This window comes from Phalacrocorax aristotelis, chromosome 1 (genome assembly GCF_949628215.1).
Source record: "Phalacrocorax aristotelis chromosome 1, bGulAri2.1, whole genome shotgun sequence".
Lineage (NCBI taxonomy): Eukaryota > Metazoa > Chordata > Aves > Suliformes > Phalacrocoracidae > Phalacrocorax > Phalacrocorax aristotelis.
In genome coordinates this window covers 64,459,387-64,486,189 of record NC_134276.1, presented here as the reverse complement: position 1 = coordinate 64,486,189, position 26,803 = coordinate 64,459,387, and the positions used below count along the sequence as shown (strand labels likewise).

The following is a 26,803-nucleotide window of genomic DNA, read 5'->3' as shown; positions in this document are numbered from 1 at the left end:
AAATCACACTAGTTAATGTGCTTTTTAGATGGACTCAATTAATATCAGATATTCACAGACAACATAATAGACTAAATCAAGATCCATATGATGTCCCTCAAAGGATGAATAATTAAGTCTTAGCTGCAATATCTACAAAAACACAGGGTTGCAGAAAATTTCTCTCTGACCACATAGCTGAGGTTCCCATTTACTCTGAAACTATTACAGAAAATGCCTCAATACTCAGACTACAACCAGCAAAATGTATCCTTTTTCCAGAACAATGTTTTAATGCTGCACATCAATTTCTCACACAATTTTTATATGTGGCAACACATTTCTTCAAGGAAAAAGATGCATTAAATACATAGGTCCATGAAGATGCAGGAGTATTTCAGTTGTACTATCTCTGGTGCCAGAGACTACAGTTCCTACTTTGGCTACAGAGGCTGCAATTTGGAGGCAAGATTCAGGATTATCCCAATTGCAAAAACAGCCATTAATCAGTTTATGTTGCCAATTGATATATTTTTCTCCTCAAGCACTAAAATAGTTATTTTTCTTGCATTATAATATACCAAATATATTTAGTTTTACAGTACTCTATGTTCTTAAAATAATTTTATTCCTTTTTGAATGAAGCATGTCACTTATAACCACAAATTAGTACAATTAATTCTTTAAAATGTAAGTCCAAGAATTGAATGACTGCATACTAGCATGTACTTTTAATTTTAAGTCTGTGAAAATGAGAAAAATAAAAAACCTGTATTTGCTTCAGCTAATTATTTTCTTAAATATTGTAGATCGCAAACCACAATGTTTAATAGAGATTCCTAATCTGACAGTTCAGTAGTCTAATACAGGTTTTTATACTTATGATTTTATAGTCCATATGCAAATTATTGTACAGATTATTGTTGAAGGTTGATGTCAGCCACTTGCCAGGTGCCCACCCAGCAACTCTGTCAACCTCCCTCCCTCCTCAACAGGGCGGAGGGAGAAAATAAGATGGAAAAGGTCATGGATCCCAGTAAGGACAGGGAGACCACTTACCAATTACTGACATGGGCGAAACAGGCTTGACTTAGGGAAAGTTAGTTTATTCTTTGTCAATTAGAGTAGAATGGTGAGAAACAAAGACAAAAACTAAAACACCTTCCCCCATCCCTTCTTCCCAGGCTCCATTTCACTCCTTCTTAATACTCTTCTGTGTCCTTCCCCAATCCCTGCAGGGAGATAGGGAACAGGAGCTCGTGGTCCGTCCACAGCAGTTCCTCTGTGTCGCTCCTTCCTCCTCATGCTTTTCCCCTGCTCCAGCGTGGGTCCTTCTCACAGGCTGAAATCCTTCAGAATAAACCTGCTCCTGCACAGGCACTCCACTGGCTGCAGTTCCTTCAGGCCGTACCCACCTGCTCCAACATGGGGTCCTCCATGGCAGCAGTGTGGGCACCTGCTCTGGCATGGTTCTCCATGGGCTGCAGGGGGATACCTGCTCCACCACCACCTCTCCCATAGGCCGCAGGGGAATTGCTGCTCTGGTGCAGTGAACCTCCTCCCCTTCTTCTTCTCTGACCTGGGTGTCTGCAGGCTTGTTTCTCACACTTCTTATTCCTGACTCTGCTGTGTGGTGTGTTGCCCTTTCTTAAATACGTTTTCACAGAGGCTCTGCCATCTCGGCTGAGGGGCTCAGCTGTGGGTGCAGTGGGTCCATGGGAGCCAGCTGGAACTGGCTGTGTTTAGCATGGGGCAGCCTCCCATAGAGGCCACCCCACTGTAGCCCCACCACTAGAAACACCTAGATACCTACACCAAACGCAATTATTTACGGACAAATAGGTTGTTTCCATATAATATACCAGAGTACTCAATTCCTCAATCTCCCAACACAAGAACTTAATGTCAAACAGCTACCATTTACTATGAAAAGTAATAAACTAAGTTCCCAGTGTACCCGAGGACAGCCTTCCCCTGCTGCAACACACTCCCAAACACTCTGAACAGGACAAAGAGCTTCACAGGCTTTGATGTCGGCAGGGTCCGTTCTAAGAAAACTTAACTCCACATCATGCTTAAACCAGGTGATATTCTTACAGACAATCCACATGCTGGACTAAAGACCTTAAAAAAACATTTTTGTCTATTTAGAGAAAAAAATGTATACAAAGTATGAAAATAGATTAACTTATTCATTGAGGAACTGTAAGTTTAATACATAAATTCATTAGGGAAGCAATAAACATACTGTATAAATTAATTACTTTTTGGTTATCCTCATTAAATGCTACTTAATGAGTTAATAAGCTTGAAAAGCAACGACAAATTGCTAAAGTGCATGTACAGGATTTTTTAATTTATTTTTTTTTTTAAATCATGTCTAACTGAATGCTGCAGCTCTGGATACAAGCTAGTAACATTATGCAAGGTGGTCACTTTACCTTCTAGACTGCATTAACAACTACTTTCCCTGCAAGACTTGAATTTGCCAGAAAAGTGCAGACTTCACAAAGTTAGACTGCAAAAGGTACAGTTGCTAAGGCTCAAGAGCCACCTGCTCCCTAAAATTAAGAAGAAAACTTATTTGTATTACAGGATGACTTCCAGCTTCATGGGAAATATTAATCAGAAACATACGTACAGACATATATATGTACACAAACATATATTTATATACACACACATAAAAAATATATTGCTACATTTGAGAATTTTACTCAGGCTTTTATGGCCTCTCAGTGCTTAAAGATGATAAACACGTAACCATGTTGTCACATTTACGAATTGGGAAGAGGCTGGGCAGCACTGGGTGAAGCAGTATCCAGCACCAATAAATATTTTAATTTTTGTGATGGGGTATGAGCGCTCTAGCATTGACTGAGCTCTGTTATTAGCATTCTATGGAAGATTGAAATGGTGGCCTCATTTGTCATGTCACAGGTATAGACTGCTTATGCTCTCATTTTCTGGAACACAAAGGCTCAAACTGCTGTTGGTCTACGTTGTGATTTAAACAAAACAAAAAAAGCCACGTACACACATTTCTCACTTGGTCCCTTCTCATGCCATAATGTATAATTGAGAGAAGATTGGCAAACTGCATCCCAGAGTACGTTAGTCTTATTGATATTATAAATACCTTTCTTTTAAAGTAAAATATAGCCTGAACACTTATTTGTCTCCAACGCAGCATTGATGCCTTAACTAAGCATGGTTCAGTGAATGTATCAATGCAGAGTCCTCTCACCTTCCCAGGACATATAGAATTCACACTGAAACTACCAGTGCTACCTTGATAAAACATTTAAAGCAATCTTTGACTATTACACGCTCAAACAATTCCTTAGATAACCTCAGGATGTTAATCCAATTTTTCACCCCTTAAACTGATTTCGTTGACTCTTTAAAATTAATTTACAGCAACAGAATCTAATTCCCCTTTGTAGGGACAATAAACAGATAAATAAAGTAGTATTTTGAACAAAGACTGTCAGTCCTTTTAAGGCATCCTCATGCCTTGGATTACATTCCTTTTTCCCCCAAGATTACCTAGTCCAAGTAAATTAGTGTGCTTAATTCCTGATTCTTTGAGAATTGTGAGAAATATCTGGCAGATATCAATGCCCGTGATTACACTAAAAAAAATAAAAATCAAAGCAATTTCCAGCATCCTCCAACATGACCAGTCCAAACTGGTAAGATCTCAGTATCAGTTGTCAGCACGAGAACCCTTTTGAAAGAAAATCCAGAAGAAATTAGCTACCAAAGCGGCATCGGAGAACGCTACAGTATTAACCTTGCATCACATAAACTGCTCTGCACTACTGTGACACTAGCATTAACTCCTTAAATGCAAAAAAAAAAAAAAAGGTACATTTCTTTCACAAGGAGGCATGTGCTGATAGAGAACAGCTACCGGAATTCCTTCCTTAAAAGTAAATAACCCTGTAGCCTGCTGCTTAAGCAAACCTTGAACTCTTTTAAAACCTAGTCACTCTGTAAATAGAGCTGTGTCCATCAATCACACTAAGTCTTTAGACATTTTCTATTGATTTTGGTCACTTAAGACTAATTCACAAAGGATTCGAAAGCCAGAGCACAGTTAAGTGCCACCTCTATGATTGGATAAAAACATATATTAAACAAATCAAGACATACTCATGTTACAAACAGGTCCTCAAGAGTGTTGTGCTGACACTTAGGCAATAGGACAGCTAATGAGAACAGCCATACTCTGCTCAACAAGGACTGTTTAAGACAGTGCAACAAACTGACTTGAGATGATTTGTCATCAAGACCCTGCAGGAAGAAACCAACCATTTAAGGGTTTTGTCTAAGGAGAAAGACAGGTCACAACATACTCATCTAAGGAAATCTTTGATCCCAGGCTAATTACTGGGATAACAGTACAAATTATATTAGAAATAGCATTTAACGTGGAATAAATTCAACTATTTATCTCAGTTACAATTATATATATTTTACCCTTCATTCATGTCTTCATTTTCAGTAGTCATTATAGTACTTTAAGCAAACTGTTTTAAAAAGAAATTTGAATGCAGTTTGAAACAGAAGAACAGCAATAGGTCACTGCCTGCATTTTCACAAAATCAGTGGGGTCACAAAATGAAGGATGGGTGGTGCGGGCTGGGATTGGTTTTCTTTCTGTTTTCCTTTAATATATCTTATCTTATTATCTCACTGCTGAACCATTATGTCTGTGGAAGAGAGAGGAAAGGTCATCAGTAGCCAGTGGCAGCACCAGCTGGGAGCTCGAAATGGCACTTGTAGTTTTCAGCTGTCAGAGGTTGGCTGAAATTTAACAAGTTCCAATATGAAACGACCTGCAAATCCCTAGCTTTTTTTACACTAGCAAGAATAAATGAAGGGTTTTAAGAGCAATTTGAAGTCTATTATATTATTAAACCTATACGTAAAGTATTGTAAGTTGATCAGCTAACTGGTTCCCAGGTTAGCAGAACTCCCACCCACATCCTGTGCTTAAACACGCAAGCAAAAGGGCATTGTGTATTACACTTGATCCACTCCCTGATAAAATTTCTCTTTGGTTGTTAAGTTCTTGTGAAAATAGACCTCAGATAAAATAAGACCAAATAATAGTTGCTACTTATTTACCCTTACAAGTGGTATCCATGTCTTACCAAGAATGCCGATGTCTTACCAACAATGAACAACTCCAAAAACGCACAGACAATCAAGGAAGGCGTAGAAAGCAGCAAAAGTACACAAATATTTTCTAGTCTCATTGACACAGGGCTTTGAGTCCAACCTCACACTTCATATCCAAAACTGTACCTTTTGTGAACTAGTCTTGCCTCTCCCAAGCAGCAGGCTCTGTGTGAGAACTGAGTGTGTTTGAACCAAGAAGCAACTCACACGCATGCACCCAGCCCACAGGCAGGACCCAAAAAAAAAAAAAAGATTGCTTTCTCCATAACAGCAAGTTCAGCAAATATGCTGCACCAGCAGCCACCACATTGCTGTCCTTCCTTTATGAGAAGATCAGCTAACATTTGAGCATGCATATAGGAAGACACCCAGGCCCACCCTTAGCCATTCCAAAATGCCAGCCTGTTTATCAGCACAAATAGCCCTTTCGGAATGTGCACAGCCAGCCTACCAACGCAGCACCCCACCACCTCCGAATGGCCTCTCAAATATCCCATCCCCCCACCCCCCAGTGCAGAGGAGGATGCTGCATTGAATCAAGAGCCGAGGGTAGGTGAAAAAAGGGCCCATGGTGCTTGTCTTTGGCTGCGTGCATGTTTGTTTTGTTTCTAGACCAGACAAACTGATCCAAACAGCTACAGCACGCTGCTGTGGCCCATCAACTCAATTGTGCATTACAAACCAAGGAGGCCAAATTCAGCTGCCATGCAGGTCACTGTATTTCATGAAAGGATATGGTCATGCCCATGCTCAATTGCATGACTTGAGATCTAGAGACAACCTGAACAGAATAATTGGCTTTTCCCCTTAAAAGTAGACCATCACCCTTCCCTTCTCTGCTCCCAGGGCACAGTATGTTCTGTGGCCCTTGCTGGTGGATGGCTGAGAAATTCCATCCTACTCACTTGCACTGAAGTGACTTTTTAAAAATTCTATGTATTTTATTTAAGTTATGGCCTTTAAAATATTAACATCTAGCTACTGTAATGATGGCTTATTCTATACAGCAGAAAACCAGAAATTGAATGTGTTCTTGGCTAATGAAACTCCTCTGACTTAAATTATATTTGCTGTCTCATTTGTCCCTGTGGACACCACCTAATATTCCCTTGCTCTTCTCTCATCTGATAGACAGAAAGTCTTTGCGAGCAGGGACTGTCATTTATTATATGTCTGTAGAGGACCTAGGCCACCAAAGCCTGAAGGCTTTGAAATGCTACTTCATTTCAAGGTCCTCATCAAATAATGAGGACATTTGACTGCTCTTTCTAGCAGACACAACTTGCAGTAGCTATATTTAAAGCTAATAATGAAGAGAAAGTTTGAAAGTGGTATTCTCCATTCTTGGAAAACTATATAAAGAACATAGTAAAACCACCTCATTCTGCTTTTTTGCACTGTTGGTAACTAGATTAATTATCGATCGGGTATTCAGGTCCACTGGAACATGACGACTTCCATTGGGCAGAGAAACGCCAGCGTGGCTGCAGCCCACGGCCTGCTTCAGCTGCGGCAGCCGCCGCCACAGCCAGCGTGACGCTGCGCAGTTGCTGTGGGATCTCCCTTTGCGTGCCCAGGATTCCTCTTTCTGCAACAACTGCACAGTTACCCCAATCCAGAGCCTTTTATTAAAGCTTTGTAAGGGAAATGTAACATCATCCTTGAACATCCTCTGCTCAACTAAAGGTTGAGGGGATATGACAGGGAGTGGAGGGAGGGGGAAAACAAACACCAGTGCAAACGCTACCAGTCCCAAACTAAGGAATAAAATTTCTTTTTTTTTTTTTTTTAGGAAACAAAAAAACCCTTCAGCATTCTAGAAGGAAATAGATGTAACAAGAAGTATTAACACAAGCATAAATTCAGAAAGCCTGGATAGCAGTTACACCAATAGACAAATGTACAAATAAAAATTGCTCAGACTGTGAAGCTATAAAATCTCTGTGGGTGAAAGTTACCATGAACCAGCTTGGCTTCCTCAGTCTTTACTCACTGGGATAGGATTCCCCACCCTGACAGATGATTTTGGTCTCAAGACCCTGGGTGTCTCTTAGAGTGCCCTGCATTTCCTTTCATTCCTTTCACAGGCGGAGAAAAAAATATGTAAGCATAGAAAAAAATTATTAAATATCAAAATCTCACTTGATACAGAACTGGAGTAAAACTACTGATGCTGTCACTATCCACTTATCCCTCTGTGTTGTAAGCTACAGCCACCATCAGGGCTAGGATCTCTTCACTGGCAGTGCTCGTATTAAAACCCAGCTAGATCTGACACTCAGGAGTGCTTCCAAGCTTTTTCTACCACAGGCGTGAGGGGGCAGTTAAGGGCAGAAGACCTCCTGGGAGAGTGCTAGAGAAACGTCCCAGGCAGAGGAAGCCAAGCTTGGCAGGGTCTGTACCCATACTGTTTGTCCAGAGCAGACCTTGAAGCAAATTAGCCAGCCAACAATGCCTATTTCCCCTCCTGCCCCTCTTCCGAAGGAACTGCTTCTCTATGTCTGGTAAGGATACTGAATTAATTAGCATATATGCAGTGTGAACAATCAGGAGACTTGAACCTGGGACTAAAGCGAGCACCAAATTATTTGACGCTAAAACACATTCAGTGAGAAATCGTGCGTTGTCGTTTAACGCCAGCCAGCAGCTAAGAACCACACAGCCGCTCTCTCACTCCCCGCCCCCCAGTAGGATGGGGGAGAGAATTGGAAGAGTAAAAGTGAGAAAACTCATGGGTTGAGAAAAGAACAGTTTAATAATTGAAATAATAATAAAACAATAATAATAATAATAATTAAAAAACACATACAGAGCAAGTGATGCATGATGCAATTTCTCACCACCTACCGACCAATGCCCAGTCAGTCCCCAAGCAGCAGTACCCTGGTCAGCTTTCCCCTAGTTTATCTACTGAGCGTGATGTGTGGGATATCCCTTTGGCCAGTTTAGGTCAGCTGTCCTGGCTGTGTCCCCTCCCAGCTTCTTGTGCACCTCCTCGCTGGCAGAGCGTAGGAAGGTGAAAAGTCCTTGACTAGTGTAAGCACTACTTAGCAACAACTAAAACATCAGTGTGTTATCAAGAGTTTTCTCATACTAAATGCAAAGCACAGCACTGTACCAGCTACTAGGAAGAAAATTAACGCTATCCCAGCTGAAACCAGGACGGAGTGAAAGGGGTGAAGGAAGTACTGGGCCACTTGACATCGAAAACAGTATCTGTGGTAGGAAGTGGAAGCAGAGCAGCGTAGCTTGCAGTGTTTTTGTATCCTTTGCTTTATATGGCTGTGTTGGCACACTAGGATGTAGACAAGCATGTCCTGCTGGGAAAGGAAGAGATGTGACAGGACTGAGGAATAGTGAGCCCAGGGCACGATCTCGCATGCTGAAGCGACTCCGACTGTTTTTGCATTAAACACATACATCCGCACTCAGTGCCCCCCCAAGCAGAGAGCAGCTCTGCCTAAAAGTGAACCATTTTCTTTTACAAAAACAAAGAAGCAAAAGATTAGTTTAAAAGCCTACTACAACTGTTGTGCAATAAAAACAAGTGACAAGCTTTTAAGCTTAATTGCTTCATCAGTCCAATAAGGGAATAAGGTATCCTCAGCCTGAGAGCTTGTTTGCTTCTTTTCCAGCTACATCTATTAAACTAATAAACAGCTCGCTCTCTACAGACCTTATTTACATTATATTAGTCCAGAATGGCTACAAAGCTCCCTATCTTCAAAAAATATTAAAAACCCAGCATATAAAGAGAGCAAATTATTAGGCTTTAATTCTGCAAAGTGTGAACTGCCTTCCAGAACCAAGGATTAGCTAGATTTATCCATCTCAGGAAAGAGCAAGCCTGCTTATCAAAATTAAGAGAACATCTGAGAGACCCTCTCTGAGAAGAAAACTTCCATGACCACCTGTTTGATGGGCCAGGATATTCTCTACCAGGTTCTCTGTCCAAATGAACTACATAGGTTACCTAGAAACAAGCTACAGGAGCAGCTTTACCCTTGTAAGGCCACGCCAAATTTCAGAGCAGGCTTATGGCTTCTCCAAGTTGCACCTTACCATCTATGTTCATACAAAGCTGTCTGGTCTCCTAGAAACTGCAAAAGCGCACAGCCAGTACATCCTGGCTACACCCTGAGTTCTCTTCCTCGCCCTCTGAAGGCCAGAGATAACTGTGGTATGAAGCGATTCAAGCATGCCTTCTCCACTAAGTAATATCTGAGCAGAATCTGATCCTACAGATGCATGTTCTAAAGCCAGAGTCATATGGGTTGGCAGACTTGGCACATATCTATCTTTGACATCATGTAAAAATAGAACAAATAGTAATATTTCTTTATAGACATTTTCTACAGAACATTGTTGCAGAAGTAAAGCTCTCTATAAACACTGAAAGTTAGTGGTTCTGATTTCTTAAGGGTGTGTTTTCCATAAATTCTTGCTCCAGTGCTAATTACAAAATTAGCAAGAAGCTTACAAGTAATTAGATTGGGATGTTAAATCACTAATGTTCCTTAAATAAAACTCCTAATTAGGACACACTGCACATTTATCTACAAGCTAGATCTGACAAACTTTCCCTTCCTAGCTGACATCCAGGACACTGTCAGGGAAACCGTTAAGCACCCACAGTACTCTCTTGAGGAAGGAACCCTCATTTGACTTGTGCAGGTCCAGGCAAGGTCTTCTATGCCCATCCACTTCAACCCCAAAGCAGACAGGCATAGTAAACAGAGTCATGGTCATACATTCAGACACCTACCACTAGAGGGTCATTCATCTCTCTCTTTTGATTACATAGGGGGACTGGGCACTTGCTCGGATTAAGCATCCATGATGGGATTTAGCTGCCGATACCATAAAAATATAAAACTATCAACCCTATCTGGTCTTCCTTCCTCCTACATAGTATTTCTCAGACTCTAAGATCAATGCAGCTGGACAGATGCTTTTGTTTTATTACACCTAATAAAACAGCACCTGACACAAGGGCACCTCAGCTGAGATTTGATCCACAGTAAACTACTGCAATACAAACAGCAACAGTTACAATTCCTTTACAGCCCAATTATCTGGGACATACTTAACTGCTCCAAAGAAACCCCACAACTGCACTGATATTCCATGCATCCTGCAGACAATCTTTCCAAGCATTTAGTACCGTATTCTAATCTCAAATCAAAAATCATCTGTCATGTCAGAGGAGTAGATGTACATATCTTTAGGTATCAAAAGGAAAAAAAATAATTTAAAAAAAAGCTTTCACCAGTGTATTTCAAGTCCAGTCAATATTGCTTCATGTGACAAAAGAATTTCTATTTGCATGGAACACTTCACTCCCATTTTGACATCAACCATCATAAAAACTAACTCTGTCTCTGAACCACAAACAGTATCTCTCAGTCACCTGGATTTTACTCTCTGATGAAGTTCTGTTACGTGCTTGTGCCGTGGCTGCAACATGCCTCAGATGCCTACAAGGAATGCACGCCTCTGGGACAGAGCTAGCTTCCGGAATCTCACTGTGGCCTGAAATCACATTGCCCAGTTACCTTTAGACAAGGCTTTGAACAGCAGCCCCTCATTGCTGGACATATTCACATGATCAACCCAGCTGTGCCGTCTTAGCCATTTTTACGGAGGGAGGGGGGAAAAAAAAAAAAAGCTTTAAATGATTTGCAGAGTAACTTTGAATACCTTTCAGCTGCTAAAAGAAATTATGTATTTTGGAAGAATTTGTATTCTCTCTCCAGAACTTACTCCTTCTCCCACCAGCTCAGATGAGAGCCGCTTATGCCTAAAATCGGCAGAAAAAATAGCTTGGTTACTGTAGTGCCCGTACCTCTGCTTCAACACAGGTGTCAGCCTCGTACTGCTGGGGATGCATGTGCTCTTCCATATTTTTGAGGTCACTGAAGTTAAGATTTGACACTTTACCCTAGACACACATTAGTTCCAGAGAGGAACAAGCCATTTTTAGCACGTCTGGAAATAACCAGCTACTTCTCTATGTAATGATCCAAAAATCACAGTTATTTCAACCACCCTGAAGCCACTTACCTGCGAGGCCTCATTATTGGGACTATTTAATTTACTTTTATTCTACCTTTTAATGTCCCTTTTTGTTTAATACCATGGCAACTAGCACAGCAAAAACACACATACTTGCTACATCCAATAGAAAAAAACCCTCAGTCATACTCTTCCTGCAGCACAACACAGCAAATTATTTTTTTATATTATTTTTCTCCTACTGCAGCTTACAGTAACCTCAATTCTTTCCCAGTGGATACACCCTGTATGTCTGCATTCAAATATTCATTCATACTGGAGATAGCCAGAGATATTCTGACTAAAAACAGGTTGGGGGTTTTGTCAGAAAAAGCGAGTTCTGCTGAAACAAAAGCCTTTCTCTGAATGGTATTGCAAATCCAGGATGGAATTTTGGGGAAAAATATGATGGCCCCAGATCTCAGCTACATTACCTGGTAGCCAAGTCCTAGCATTGCCACAATCAAGATTTGAAGCCTGCTCCTACACTTCAGGTTGCACAGCTTACTTTCGTGATCCCAAGTATTTTAGGGAAGAGAAAAAGCTCTCCCTGACCAGACAGACATAATGTTTGCACTAACAGTTCCAGGAATTAGGGAGAGTGATATTTTAAACTGAAACATTTAGAACGAAGGAACAAAAATCAAAATCCGTAATCGAACCTTCCTGTTCTGCATGTGTAATAAGACAGGCCAGGAATATGCACATTTACAGACATAAATCACAACATGATCTATTAACAATTACTCCACAAAAAGGCTGTGTGAATAGCAATATATATATATATGCGTGTGTGCGTATACACGTATTGATGTTTATTTGACTGCTGTGACATGTATCTAAGAAGCTAAACGAATTAACAGCTAGGCTTGGCACCACACAAAACACACACCTTAGGGAAAATTAACAAATCTAAGTGCAAAGGTTAGAGTTAGCTGCTTGCCAGGAATGTTCGTTCATCTTATTGAGCCAAAAAAATATTTGTCATCTTTTTCAGAAAGATGCAGCGAACTGTATCTCACATGAACTTGGCAGAGTCTTAAACCAGCAGGTCTGGCCCACAAAATGGCAAGTATCTCCAGCAGCTGTTGTTGTTGACAACATGTGACAACATGATATGCCCAGACATCATCAGCTGCATCCCCAATTATTGCTAATTTTGTGCAGGATTACAACATTTTCCTATGTTCATTACCTACAATTATCTTAACAACAGTTAGCAGCAGAAGAAGAAGAAGTGGAAAAACCACAGACAACGTGCAAGTGAGGTTTGCTAGGCTGCGATCAGAAGGACAGTACCAAGCCAACATATAAGCTTAACTTGAGATAGTACTGACTGACTAGCCAAAGTGGCTTCGGACCACACTGCCTGTTTGGGGTTTTTTTGTTTGATTGGTTTTTTTTTGTTGTTGATGTTGTTTTTATTGTGTTATTTTAAGGCAGGTGAGAAATTTGCTAGTTTGACACTTCTTATAGAGCTGGACAAAAAAAAAAAATATCATGTTCATGCAAATCTGGATAAAAGCATTATTCAGATTGGAAGAATATTTTCTGTTGAATCTCACATCTGAACAAAAAGACCACTGTGTGTACACACATATATTCAAACTGCGTCTTTAAGCACCCCTTTTTGTGAAACAAACACACAGAAATCACTCTCAAATAACTTTGTGGTTAGGACAATCAGGTGAGACAGAGGAGGCTCATGTTCAAATCTGTATTTCACCTCATTAAAATGTCCCATTTATTACAACCATTCACCTTATGATCACTTTGTCAGAGTTTCCATGTCTAAGCTAAGAAACCATTCCCCTCCAAAAGAGGAAAAATGTGGTTGAAACCGCTGTTCTGACTGTCATGACAAAAATATTTTAAGACAGCTTTAACCTAGATGTTTATTTTTCTTGGTATGAAACTCTACATTAGCATGGTATTTTATAGATACCTTCAAGCACGGATCTGAATTTAGCACTAGAATGTTGTTTCACAGGAGCACATGCCAAATGCTTTTTTTCTCATGATGCTGGTTTGAAATAATGGTACTACTTAAAGTAACACCATGGTAGCATAAAATGCAAGAGCTACTTCAAAGCAGCGCAATAAACCACTGTTTCATGATGGTCAGTTGCCTCAGCCAGCACTACAAATTCCAAGCTATTCAAGCTCCATTTAATTCTTGCTATACAGTTAAAGAATATATTATACCCTAGGCAGATTTATTAAAATAATTTTGTATACTTCCAGTTGGAAGTATTTTGATCTTCCAGTTCAAAGATTTTCAACGTTTACCCATTTTCCACATTAAATATATGTTCTCCATACTATACATAAACATTACGGAGTAATTTTGAAAGTACTAGCAATAATCAGGAAAGATTCAGTTCACAGTGAAAAAGTATTATAGCAGAGGCAGAATAAAGCCAGTTTCAGTCTGGCAACTTTCAGTTCTGGCCTAACCTATGTAATGTTAGACAAATAACATTGTTCCCCTCTGTTCCTTCCTCTCACAAATTCCTTGCCGTACCTGTGTCATCCCTTGAGGCCACAGACCGGCTTTCTCTTTGTATAATGTGATTTACAGCCAGGGTTTCTGAATGCTGCTACAACACAAAATCACTACAACGGTTCAGAGCACTGCTCAACCAATCACCCTAATCCCAGTCTTTACTGGTACTTTTAATGGCATCCCTGCTGCTCCGTGACAATAGTCCAGTCAAGAGAACTTGTCCCATCACTCTGAACCTACTGTACACACACATATATACATATATAACACACTTTTGTTTTTAACCCTCAGGTCACATCTCAACGATGGCAATGAAGTTCTACTCAGCAAAAGGGAATCTTTTCACACCCGTAAAATCATTCCCTAAGTAAAACACCACCTACAAAGCTACTACTTCAGCACTGCCCACTCATTTTTCTTATAAACTGCTGGTAATAGCAAGTCTAGCCAGGGTTGTACAGCAGAATACATGGAGAATACAGGGCTCAACAGAAGAATATTCCCTTATAAAGATGTGGGAACAGGAGAGAAGAAACCATGATCTGTCTGAGATTCTACCCAAAAACAACCCACGGCAGGAGAGCCTGGTCTCCGACCACACTCAGACCCCTGCGCTGCTCCAGGGCTGAACGCTTCTGGTTGCGGGGCTGACGTTCTCACTTTTCCAGCACAAGCAACAATTTCAAGTTTAAAAGTTTCCCACAGAAAGTTGACAAGCTCACTGTGCAAACACCTAAATTACATCGCCCTCCTCTTCCTGAAGCAAACGGGGTGGTTTTGGCACGCTACTCGGCATCTTCCCAGGGGGAAGAAGTCATTTTTCTCCAGAGCAGCCTCTGCGGCCAGCAGGCTCCCAAGGCCAGCAACCCCAGCCCTTCCAAACCAGGGCTTTTGGTACCAGTCTCACGCATAGCCACAAGCTCCCAGTTTGAAAGCCCGGGCCCAGGGAGCCCCCCAGCCCGGCACAGCCGCCACCGGGGACACGGGCTCAAGAGCCACCTGAGGAGAGCTGGTAGAAACGAGCCTGGCACACAGCATTGCTCTGAAACCCTTCTTTCACCCATTTGGCAGGCACGCTTCCACAAAACACTGGGATTTAACCGACTGACACTACCAATCAAAGAAAACGTTTATCAGAAAATTCCCATCCAGTTGCCTGTCACCACTGATTTCCACCGGCGGGGTGGCAGGCTTGCACCGGCCTCCCCGCCCGACCGGGGGGCTCGGGAACCGCGACAGCGTGCCCATAAAGGGGCGGATTTAAGGAAAAGCGCAAATCTGGCAGAGCCTCCGTTAGTTTTCTCACCTCCGCACACAATAAGACTGAACTGAACCGAGCACCTCGGTGCCCCGCTGGATCTCCCTCCCTCCCTCCTTCCTTCCCCACCCGCAGGACGGGCAGCTCCCACCTCCTCCCCCCGGGCAGCCCACGGCAGGGCTGGCGCCAGGCTGCGGGGCGACACACGGACAAAACGACGGGGGAAGGGGAGGGGTGGGGAGCAGCACCCCACACACACAGACCACCCAACCCCTCCGCTAGCCACCAGCCCGACGCCGGCACCCCGCGGGGAACAGCCCCCGGCGCGGCCCGGCGCTCCCGGAGGGCGGCACTCACCTCATGGGGGGACGGCCTCGGCAGCCCCCGGCGGCCCGGGGGGTCGGGGGGTGGGGGGAGCCGCCTCTCGGCTGGTGCCCGGCGGCGTGGCCCGGAGCCGCGGGCACGCTTCCACTTTCCCTCGGGCGGGGTGGGGGGGGGGGTGTCTTTCTTTGCGGCACGGTGCGCCGAGCCCCGCCGAGCCGAGCCCCGCCGAGCCGAGCCCCGCCGAGCCGAGCCCCGCCGAGCCGAGCCCCGCCGAGCCGAGCCCCGCCGAGCCGAGGCGCGCCGCCTCCGCCTGCCTCCCCCGGCACTCCTCCCCGCCTGCCTCTCGCAGACGCCTCCCCGCGATGCGATGCGATGCGGTGCGATGCGATGCGATGCGGTGCGCTGGATGTCCAGCTGCCGGGGGTGCCGGGGCGGCCGGGGGGCGGCTCCCCCTCCGCCGCCCCGCCCCGCTACCTGCCGGGGCGCCCCGAGGGCGGCGGGGCGCTCCCGGGGAGGCGGCTCCGGCCCTAAGCCCACCCCGCGTCCCTCCGGGCACACCGCCGAGCCCCCCTCCTATCCCCCTGCCTCCCTCTCTCCAGCACCCACCCGCCGTGCGTGGGGTTCCCCCGGCCCCGCGGGGCGCGCCGCGGAGGGCATCTGGTGGTGGTGGTGGTGGTGCTGCTTTTGTCTTTTTCGAAGTTCATTGTCCGCCCCTCTCCTTCGGTGAACTGCCCGAAGGAAGGGGCCGGGGGAGCTGTGTAGGTTGGAGTAGCCTAAATGCGTTTCAGCACAACAAAGACCCGCTTGATTCCCCGCTGGCACATAATGCCCGACGAAAGGGAAACGCTGGGAATGTCATAATTATCCCCCTGTGAGATGGAAGCAAAACCAACACTTCTTACGAGGTTCGTAGTTACGAAACAGCGGCAGCTTGGACGCGTCTATTTCTGTCCCAGTACTATAAGCAGCTTGCTCACGCCCTGCTGCTGTAGTGCTGTGTTTGCTGGCACTGTAGGCAGAAATCCTGCAAAAAAACATAAAGGCAACAAAGCCACAAGTCCTGATGACAGAGAAGTCTTTTGCCACCCTATCGAGCAGTGAGACTGGCTGTTAAGATACTTTGCCCACAGGTGAGAATCCTGCTTAACTTTTAGCCGTCCATTGATGCACACCAGTGCATTTATTTTCTGGGGTTAACCAAAGAGTAGAAACACCTACATATTAGATTACCCCTCACTTGGTCTTGAATGGCCCTGCTTATGCACCGACTCAAGGTTGGTTGGAAGAGGTGTAAGAGGCTGTCACTCATTTAAACCTCAACTGTGACCCACATGGAAGTGGCCCGCTTCTGAAATTCACTCAAGCTTTCCAGAGAAGGCCAGGCTGCCAGTTATGGATTTGACCATGACTGGCTTCACATTACATTTTAGGGGCCCCAGACCCGGTGCCTGAATATTTAGTGTCCCTGTAGCCAGATTAAATGTATTAAATACAGGCGTGGAGAGGGAGGGAGGGTGAGTGGGAGCAGAGCACCAGTACACAGCAGGAGTGAAGGAGCTGCGAGGGCTGAAGGAAAGGAGAACCTCGCCTCTAGCTTTGTCGTTGGCGTGCTCAGCTAGGAAATGTGCTCCCAGGATAGTTTTTATCCTGGCGACCAGCATTATAGGGAGCAGAACTTAGACCCTCATTCAGTCTCCTGCAGGTCAAATGCTTGGATGATGTCTCCTGGCTCCTTGACTTTGAATTCTGGCTGCCCGTGGGCCTAACAGCAGTGGAGTACCCTATTTCCTTTTCCCCTAAGCCCCAGCATGCCTTAGTGCCTTGCTGAAGCACTTTCATAGAGGATTGAAACTCTCTGGGGCTGAGAAAGGCATAGAATAGAACGGCCCTTTGCTTGTTGGCCAAGCACTCTAAATAATCCGTGGTTATGCAAAAGCCAGGTAAGTTCCTCCTTGTGCTCAGTAAGCAACTGTCATGCACAAGATCTGTCATTTCCTATTGAACTCTACTCAGTCCAGAAAGACTGATGTCTTGGGTGGAAAAGATCTCCTAGAAGCCTTTTGTGGTGCCTATTTCTTTCCTTTGACTGCATATGTAATGTAGACTTTTACTCTAAAGTCACCCTCCCTGCTTAAGGGACTAGGAATGTAAAATGGAAATGAAGTAATAGCTGTGTGAAGTACCTCAGTTAAGGCTCACCAGATTCATGTCTCTTCATTAATTTTGTTTTCAAAACCATGAAGTCTGTTAATAGTGTCCTATCTGACACATTGGACTATTACTTAAAAGCAACCATTTCAAATCAAATAGAAATCGTTGACAGTACTACTGAGGTAAGCCCCCTTCTTGTAAACATTGACCTCTAAAGGTTTATTTACAAGGCTAATTGTGTTGCAAGTCATTGAGGTGACTCATGCAAGACAAAGCAGAGGAAAATCTCTGCAAGCTGGAAGACTTTCTCAAAAGTGAGAAAGTTGAAAAAGTTTAAAAAGAGTCAGAACTCCATATTGTGAAACGAACAATGAATTCAGGTTTTTTTTCCTGGAAGAAGAGAAACAGGAGGTCTGGTATTAAAAAAGCCCCTGTATCTTCATGCTTGCTGGTGCCCAGGTCACTCTGAAACAAAGCATAGAAAGGTTTAGGTGCCACAGAAGGAGAGTCCAACAGTAAATTGAGTTGCTGCTTTCCCTAAGCGTGTGCTTTTACAGTGCAACTAAGTTGGGTTTGGAGATATCTGCTGTCCTAAAGGTGGCAGTCCTGCTCCTAATGCTTCCTCTGTTGGAACAAAATTTAAAGAAAACTAAAGACTTTTTCATAGCTAGTTTAGTCGCTTGAGTAGGCGCCTAGGAAGTCAGTGCTGGGTAGATGAGAAAGAAACAGAGAGCAGCTGTAGTGCCAGCAAGAGGAGACGGGGACTGGCCCAAGACTGCAGCTGGCAGCCACTGATTTGGCTTAACTAGTTGTCTTGTGAAATTCCTTCACAGGAAGAGCTCAGAAGAGAGTATGACTTAAATCTGCTCTTCCTAGTATACTGTCCTACTTTGCATGGCACAAATGAACTGTTACAGAAAGAGAGATTCTGTTACTTCATGGTTAGGACACATCATCAGGCAGAGGGCAGACCTTGCTTCTAGTGCTTGCTTGAAGAATTGCTAATAGCCACTGCAGCAAGGCCTTAAACCAAGGTCTTTCCATTCCCACAGTGTTCCCAGTCATTCATCTTGCACCCGATTGTCTAGCCCCAAACTTCAGTGCCGGGAAGAAATACATACCTAGCTCTCTCCACATTAGCGCCGATAGCGTGTGCAGTGTAAATCTGCATTGCAGTGTAGTCCAGCAGGAGCGCTGGGTCTGTGATGGTTCCTGCACATGAGGACACAGCACTGTGCTGTGTAGGCACACCATCCTCTAGCAGACAGTCCATATTAAAATTTCATTTTAACAGTTAATAAATTATTGAAGTATTCCACTAAACTGACAATATTTCATCATCAAAAAAAGATCTCGACCACGGATATCTGAAGTTAGTAATGTTCACTGTAGAAATAATTTGGCATGGCTTTGGAACAAAACATTCATTTTGGGTAAAATCTTTCTAATGGTGAGCTAAGATCACCCACTGGTGTTAACGTCATCTATTCAAACTCCACTATGAGCAGAATGTGACTTAAGTATCATTTCCAGTCTGTGTGCAGTCTACCAAGAACACTATCACAATTCATTCGTTCATTCTTCTATTGATAGTTATGAATCTAAATTGCTATCATGTTTGACACTAACCTGCATACAAATGATTGCTCCTTGCTTCTCCTCCAGAGCATGTCATTATATATCAGTTCAGGGGATGAAATTCTGCATCAGAAGGAAATTGAAATAATTTGGAGTTGTTGTCAATCAGCTCCTTTCTGTAACCTACCGTTGGCAGGAAATTCTAATGCAGGTCCACCAGGTATTTTTAAAAGTAATAGGGTAGAGAGCAGCCATAAGATGACATGGAAATTCCCATGGCATGAGCTTTACCAAAATGCCAAGCACGCTGTTGGAATAGCATGAATATGAACAACATTCCTCCTTGCAGCTCAGAAGTTTCTGTTTGATAGGAAACAGAGCTTAACCTCTGCGGTTGTTTTGAGGCTGCCCTCCGATGTTCCAGTAGATGGACTTTCACTTTTTTACCTTTTTTTAAATTGTGTAGTATTTTCTCCAGATCAGCTCAAACTAAATATCACAATAACCCTACACTTTCCTCAGGATATATTCAATTTGTGTATTTCTTTTAGACTAAATGTTTTTCTTCCGAAATATAATTTCAGCTATGTACCTTGGAGAGGTAGGGGCATGACATTGTCTCTGCTTGTCCCATGCAGCTACGGCACATGTTACATACATGCGTTGGTTGTTTTTTAACAGAGTAGAATAGTCATCTGTGGAAGAAAAGCTTCTGTCGTTTGACAGCTAAATGTTTAGGTAGGAGGTGTGAATCATTGCCTGAAAGCTGGGAGACACTTCGTTCATGCAAATTGCATGGGGTGAAGTGAGGACAGTAGAAGGTTTCTAGACAGCCAGAACTGTAGTGATCTCAGAAAGGAAAGGTGGGGAAGCTGGGTTAAAGAAGATTGGAGTGAATGAAAGAGAGAGGGTATATCATGTCAAACATACCTAGTTTTCTAACTTTGAAGGCATTCCAATTTTGCTGCACAGACACAAATAGACAGGTTATGTCAAAGAAAATAAACTGACAGATAAGTAAATAAGCTTCTACGGCTGTGGACATGGTAGGTGATGCAAAAATATGAAGTGAAGAAAGTGACCTAGAATATACGCATCAAAGGATTGCTCTCTATTGCTTGCTGTGGAATACTCACATTAGAGACCATTATTTTTAAAGGAGAGGTCATGCAGTATCACAGAATCATCAGGAAAAGAGAAAAGGGAACAAAGAAATGGAAAGGTGAAGGAGTCGTCCTTTCAGAATGGAAAACATCTTTATTTATACATAACAAATACACCGTAGCCTGACTTGCTTCTAGTGAATAAATGGCTTTGCTGAAGTTTTCCACCAAGGTTAATGAAACATTATGAAAGTTAGTCAAGGAGAAAAATTTTGTATCCATTCAAGTGTGTATGAATTTCACAGTATTTTTGTGTCTGTCACTTCGAATTATACTCACTGATGTTTGGGTTTTTTTCAGATAAGACAATAGCCTGATCAGATTGCTTTCTTTCTCCAGCTCTGTTAGCTACAGTCATCAATAAGGATTTGCTTTCCTGTGAAAATTTCTATACCTTAAGCTAGAGACTGATATATCATTTTCTATTCTGGCAGTGAACTAACTACAGTATGGGGCATGTCATTTTAATACTGGCATAAGCAAGGCAAATTAAAAAGAAAGTGTCAAAATTTATCTCTTGTGCCATATTCAAAAGCTTACTTTGAATCCGTAGTGCAAAGCACTGTGCAAAAACACATAGTACTTTGGTACTATGGATTTTCTGTTTATCTAGATCCCCTCTGCAGAGAGAATCAGATGCTAAGCCTGGGCAAATTGACAAAGCCATTGATTTCTATTCATGCGTTTGCATTAATCAAGGTCCGTAGTATTTTAATACGGCACATATCTTCTTGACAATTAGTTTGGGGAAGTACAAGATTGGAAATACTAGAGCAGCTACTAACCTCTGAATAGCACCACTGCTGCTCTGAATTTATGACTCCATATGGGCCTATCACAACAATAAAACTACCAATTGTTGATGTGTTAGTTGAGGATTGGGTTACCAAGAGCTTCAGCTGCTTGGTTATAGCTGCATTTTAAACATTGAATTAGATGCCATTGGCTTCTGCAGAGGGAAATATGTTACATTGGCAAGAGTAATCATTCAAAAAACTTACGTTTAGGCGTTCTATAGACTTGTGTCCAAAATACTGATTTCAGACAGCTCTTCCATAGATTCTTACCATTTTCATCACTATGTGAGTGATTTACATACTGGGGTGAGGTGCACAAAATTATTTGTTCCTAAGGTTGAAAAACATTAGCTTCATGACTGTTGTAGAATGTAAGGCAGAGGATATCTGCGTTTAGCTTTAGTTCAGTAACAGTAGTGAATCATTTTTAGAAACTGGTATTTTGAGAGCAACTTTTTATTCATTGGAATCCAAACCAGTTCCTTAATACTGCCAATTCAAACCCACATTTTGTAAGGAAAGGCTTTCACAAGAGAAGGGCTTGCAACAATGCAATTGGTGAACTGTAGTAAATAATAATGTGCATGTCCTTATCCTACCAGAGCTGCTAAATGGACAGTGTAGCTGGTTAAAACGAGAGGATCTATTCCTCATTACTCCAATGAGGATTAACCCCTAGCCTGAATAAGGCAGACTCACAAGCTGAATATGTGTTTCTGACACACCGAGCAAATGTCCTATGTACTTCTTGTTCTCCGTGGGTGAGCCAGCTAATCTTTTACTTCACTGCTCCCACTCTTTCCAAAGGTTTTATTTACATACCAGTGAGAAGGAGGAGTGTTTCCAATGTCTCAAGAGGTCTGTAGGATGGAATTTTTTTTCCTGTGCCTCTCAGAAATGCTGAATCTTTAAAATGGTTTCATGATACTCCTTTTCTTATATCCTTTCCTTGGTTTAATACAGGTTATACATGCTTTCAGACAAAAAAAAGTAATGAACTTAATTTCTAGAAATTTAACTCTGATCTCACTTCCCACATAAGTTTCCATTCTATTACTAATAAGTATATTATTTTGTAAAGAAAATATCAAACTGTGTTACAAGCATGAGCCCTAATCAAGCACCTTACTCAGCAAAAGGACTATATCTGAAATCACTGGCTGTGTCTACGCTCTCCTGCTACATGGGATGTGGCAACACTCTGCAGGTCACATTCCTGAAATGTTTGCATTGCTCAGTTTGAGTCTTTTTCTGGGCCATGCTCTTGGAAAACATGGGGCAAATGCCAAAAATGTATAACCCTTACAATGCTCTTACATAGTTCAGGCAAACAACATCACTACAGTGCCCCAAGTACTCTGGCACAGAGTCGCCAGAGCCATTTTCAGTGACTGTTCTGAGGCAGAAACAGTTGAGTGGACTAGCTGGAGAAAACTGAATCAGGGTACATGAAACAAAACTAAAATGGGGAAATAAAAATGTGGCAGTCTTGTCAAGAGATATATGAGATGCAGCTGTGAGGTATTTCAGAGGAACTTGACACCTTGTGCATGATCACAAGAGAAGGTGGAGGGGAGTAGGAGGAAGAAAGGGAGGGGATGGGGGACAAAAAGAGTTTTATCCCTAAAGATACCTCCAGAGGAGGAGATGGTTGTTAACTATCCTGTATCTCTATATAAGCTTAGGCCTACTCTCATCATCTTGGGTCAACAGACGAGGACCTCATCATTCAGGGCCACAGCATCAGCCCTGCCAAATCCCGCTTCTTCCACAAACAATGCACATCCTACAGAGACACACCTGAGTGCAGTGCATTCAGTCATCTGTTATATTCCTCCACCCACATGAGAACCAGCCTGGCTGTCTCCACTGGTTGTTGGACAATATCTGTTAAGGAGACTGCCTAAACTTTGCCCATAGTTTAAGCAATAGCTCAATATCTGCTGAGTATTCATAGTTTCGTAGTAGGCTGAAACTGGCTTTGTAAGTTTCAAGGAGCTACTGAAATGGAATAGAATGGATGGAATTGCTATATCCAGAAAAAAAAAAAAATTGATCTTCTGGATATAGTGCCCTCTGGATTAGGCTAAAGGACTGGGGATGGAGGTGTTTCTTGTAGAAAATTCTAGACTAATCTACACACACCATAGTCTTAGGTTGGTATTTAGGTACAACTAGTCTGAACAGAGAGAGTGATTCTCAGTAGCGCCAGTAATCATTTAGTCAGATGAATCCCACCTGAAGTGCCCATTTTGTTTAGGAAAAGCAAACTATTTTTTTTTAATAGAGAGGTAGACCAATTTTTGTCAAAATATGAAAGATATATTTGTCTTAATTCTTGATAAATATGTATTTTAGCATTAATTGAAATATACTTTCAGAAATAAATGGTTCATTAGCCACTTTTACATTCATTAGTAAAAAATGAAACAAGGGTGAATTACATATTTTTCTGGCATGCTTTGGTTTCTGAAATTCTCTGGCTATCACTAGCAAAACTGGTATTTTACCTGTCATCTTGGACAAGGGAATGCATTTTAATTAATTTTTTACATTAAAAATACTGATAGAACATATTCTTGTTTGAATTAACATTTCAGTCCAGAAAAGTTTAAACACAGGGAACTGACACATTCATCAGATGATTTAACCAAACAGTTAGGCATGATAAAACATGACCTTTCCATTAGTTTTACTAGTTCTCTGACTTTGCAGGCAGCAAAATAATCCCTGTTCAAATGTCTTAGTAGTGTAATTAAAACAGTAGTGACAAGGCTGGGAAGTTCAGACATTGATTTAGATATACTTTTATATTTGTACAAAATTCAGTACTTGTTTTTAAAGCAATACAGATAGATAAAAATGGATACTATACTTCAGTGTGGCAGTGTTGAAGTTTAAATCAACAAATCAATATTCACCTGAATTGTACAATTCAAATTAAATGACCCTAATTTACAAATTTAGAAGGAGTTAGTGGAATCAGCAAAGAAAACATTAATTAAAAAATGTGAAGACTTGTCATTTTAGCTCAATGGACTAATGACTACCTTTACTATACACAGGGACCAAGCAAACATTGATTTTACCAGTAATATTCATTGCTGATTCCGACATCACAGCTCAGGTATTCAGGATCTTGTCATCTAAAGAACTTTTTGCTAGCAGGCAACAAATACAGGGACTGAGCCAGCTTGTCTTGTGCACTCTTATCTCAATTCCCTTTAAATAAAAGGAGAAGCCTTTGGCACTGTGATTCCCATCATCTGCTTATTATGATAGCTTTGACAAAATGTCCCAGGAGCAGAGATCCTGGGTAAGATCCAGGGGAAGAGCACTTCCCCTGGCACCAGCAGAGTAGAGACTGTCCATCTGAGATTACACAGCACATACACAATAATACTAACGGACCTTCCCATTCATTTCAGAGAGATGCTATTGCAAATACATGATGCCATCATTATTATTGCAATGAAAAAGTGCTGAGACATTAATCTGGTTATAGACAATTATGCAGCTTCTTGTGGTGCCTTGCTTTGGTTGTTGATGAGTTTTGCCTAAGGAAGACCAGATAAGTCTTTTCCCTACCTAAGAAGAACTGAGCATTAAACAACCAGTGAAGCAAGCGAGACTCATCGGAGATGAAAATAACCGCAGGGAGCTCAGAAGTTTTGTTCAAACTCTGTGAGTGAGAAGTTAGTCCAAACAGTATGGTGGCATATTGAACGTCTTCACTGTCCCCTAAAAGGAGGGTTTATTATATACAGAATATAATTTCTATGTGTAGCTTGGAGAATGCTGCTTCCTTCCAAGTTAGCTTCTGAAGCAAATTTCATCTGTTAACGTGCTCTTGAGGATTTTATTTTGAAATAACTTCAGTATAGCTTCTTAAATTCTACAGCAAGACATTCTTGGCTTCCTTGACCCTAGCCGAAGAATCTGAACTCATGAGTTCTCCGCTTTGGAAGCAGGACGGAACCTCAGAGAAGAGGTATATGGAACAAAGTCAGAGAACAGAACAAGTGAGAGAGTAATGTGCCAACAGGTGAGAAATGAATATTTTAAATGGCAATCTATGCCTTCCAGAAATTCCGCATCCATTTCAGGAAGACTTTCTTTGATTGCAGGAAATTTGTTAGACCTGATGGCTGATGTTCCAGGACTGATAGGATTCTTTAAAAAAGATCAGACTGTGAAACGAGGGACATAGAATATAGAAGTTACTTAGCTACTTTGAAAAAACTGAGCCAGAAGTAGTCTGTGTTACACTTAGCACTCCAGTATAACACTCTATTCTTTTTAATGCCAGCTTGCACAAATGGCAATAGGATTGAAACTCGTTATGATAAAACAGAAAGACATTAACCGAGTAAAAAAATATGTGGAAAATGGCAAGTTCAGGTGCTTACATTTGGATGCCTCTGTCCATAAATAAACTAGAAAACAAGTGAATGTGTTTAGGTAGGGATTTTAAAAGGCTCTGTCAAAAGTATGGGAGAAGTATGTCTTGGAATAATTCCACAGCCTTAATCCCTTTACCGTTGTGATCTACTGGAGCGAGTTGTGGAGTATCAAAATCCCCCAGTTTAGATGTAACCTCAGTCACAAAAAGAAAACAAGGCTCTCAGCTTTCAAGAGGAGTAAGCTGTCTAACTCTAAGTTTACACAAAGGCTTAATGATGACACACTGGTTTGTAGGCTATGTCCATTAGTGACACTAATTAAGCATATTATGCTGTCTGTATAGAGTAGGTTATGGACTTCCTTTAAGTCTGACTTAGGGTTAATACCAGCAAATTTAGTTATAAAGGTGAAGAAACAGCAAATGTTACACAGACCTAAAAAGAAAAGTACAGTAAAATGTATACATCTTCCAGTGAGGCTATGCTGGAGGGGATTTCAACAAATCCAGTAGAACCAGTCTCCAGCAGGTTCATTTCCATGCCACCCTTCTCTCCCCTTCTTGTAGTCATACAGCTGCACTCACTGTGGCAAGGGAAGCTTGCTTTTTCTTCTCTGCCCCTTCAGGTTTGACACAGATATACCAGAAGGTATCAAGGTTTCTAGGTAAGATTTGCTGCCTTCTACAGTTTGATCTTGTTCCCACCCCAATCAAAAGCAAATGCCTAATTTTGTGCTACCACTCTAATAACAGAGTATCTGTAGAATATGTACAATGAAAATCCTATTCAAACTTCAGATTTATAGCAGCTGTAAAGATACTTAGAAAACAGTTTATATTTTACAATGTTAACTACTGATAATGATGAAAAATGAAGTAACTTCTGGTGGGTAGATAAATGGAGAAAATGACTAAATTATTTTTCCTTAAATAAGTTTACCTGTAATGCCAAGATATTAGAGAAAAAAAAGGCAGTGACAGAGGACTCATGCCTTTACTCCTTACCCCAGAATTTTGCTAGACAAATATGACATTCTAACCTTTTCCTTAGCAATACTAAAGAAACTAAATATGTGTATGTGCCCATATCAAATATATGTACCTATATATCTCCAGAGACCTGGTGAGGTGAAAGGGTTAAAACATGTTTAACCAGAATGTATACTTAGTGTTCTTTATCTCCCTGGAACTTGTTAGCACTTTGAGGACCAATTCACTGAGAATGAATAATGCTGTGAATGACATCAGCTTCCGCCAACATGCAAGAGGTTACTATGGTAATGGAGAAAGTTTTTCACAGTACAAAACAAGTACCATACTTGATATATTAGCCAGCCAAAGAAAGCAGTCACATATAAACTACAGCATCTTTCTAATGAATAGCCATTTATGCAGCATGCA

The 26,803-nt window shown here is 41.9% G+C and overlaps 1 protein-coding gene across 3 annotated transcripts in view; it reads right to left on the bottom strand.

The window, feature by feature from the left end:
- Positions 1-15,785, bottom strand: part of MYO16 (myosin XVI) — a 409,990-nt gene extending 394,205 nt beyond the window's left edge. Inside the window, exon 1 of one of the 3 annotated variants that reach the window (XR_012660263.1) lies at positions 15,345-15,785. The gene's annotated coding sequence lies outside the window, so the exon portion shown is untranslated. The remainder of the gene's footprint in view (positions 1-15,344) is intronic. The other 2 variants (XM_075090704.1, XM_075090696.1) reach the window with 2 other exon arrangements.
- Between the last annotated feature and the right edge of the window lie 11,018 nt (positions 15,786-26,803).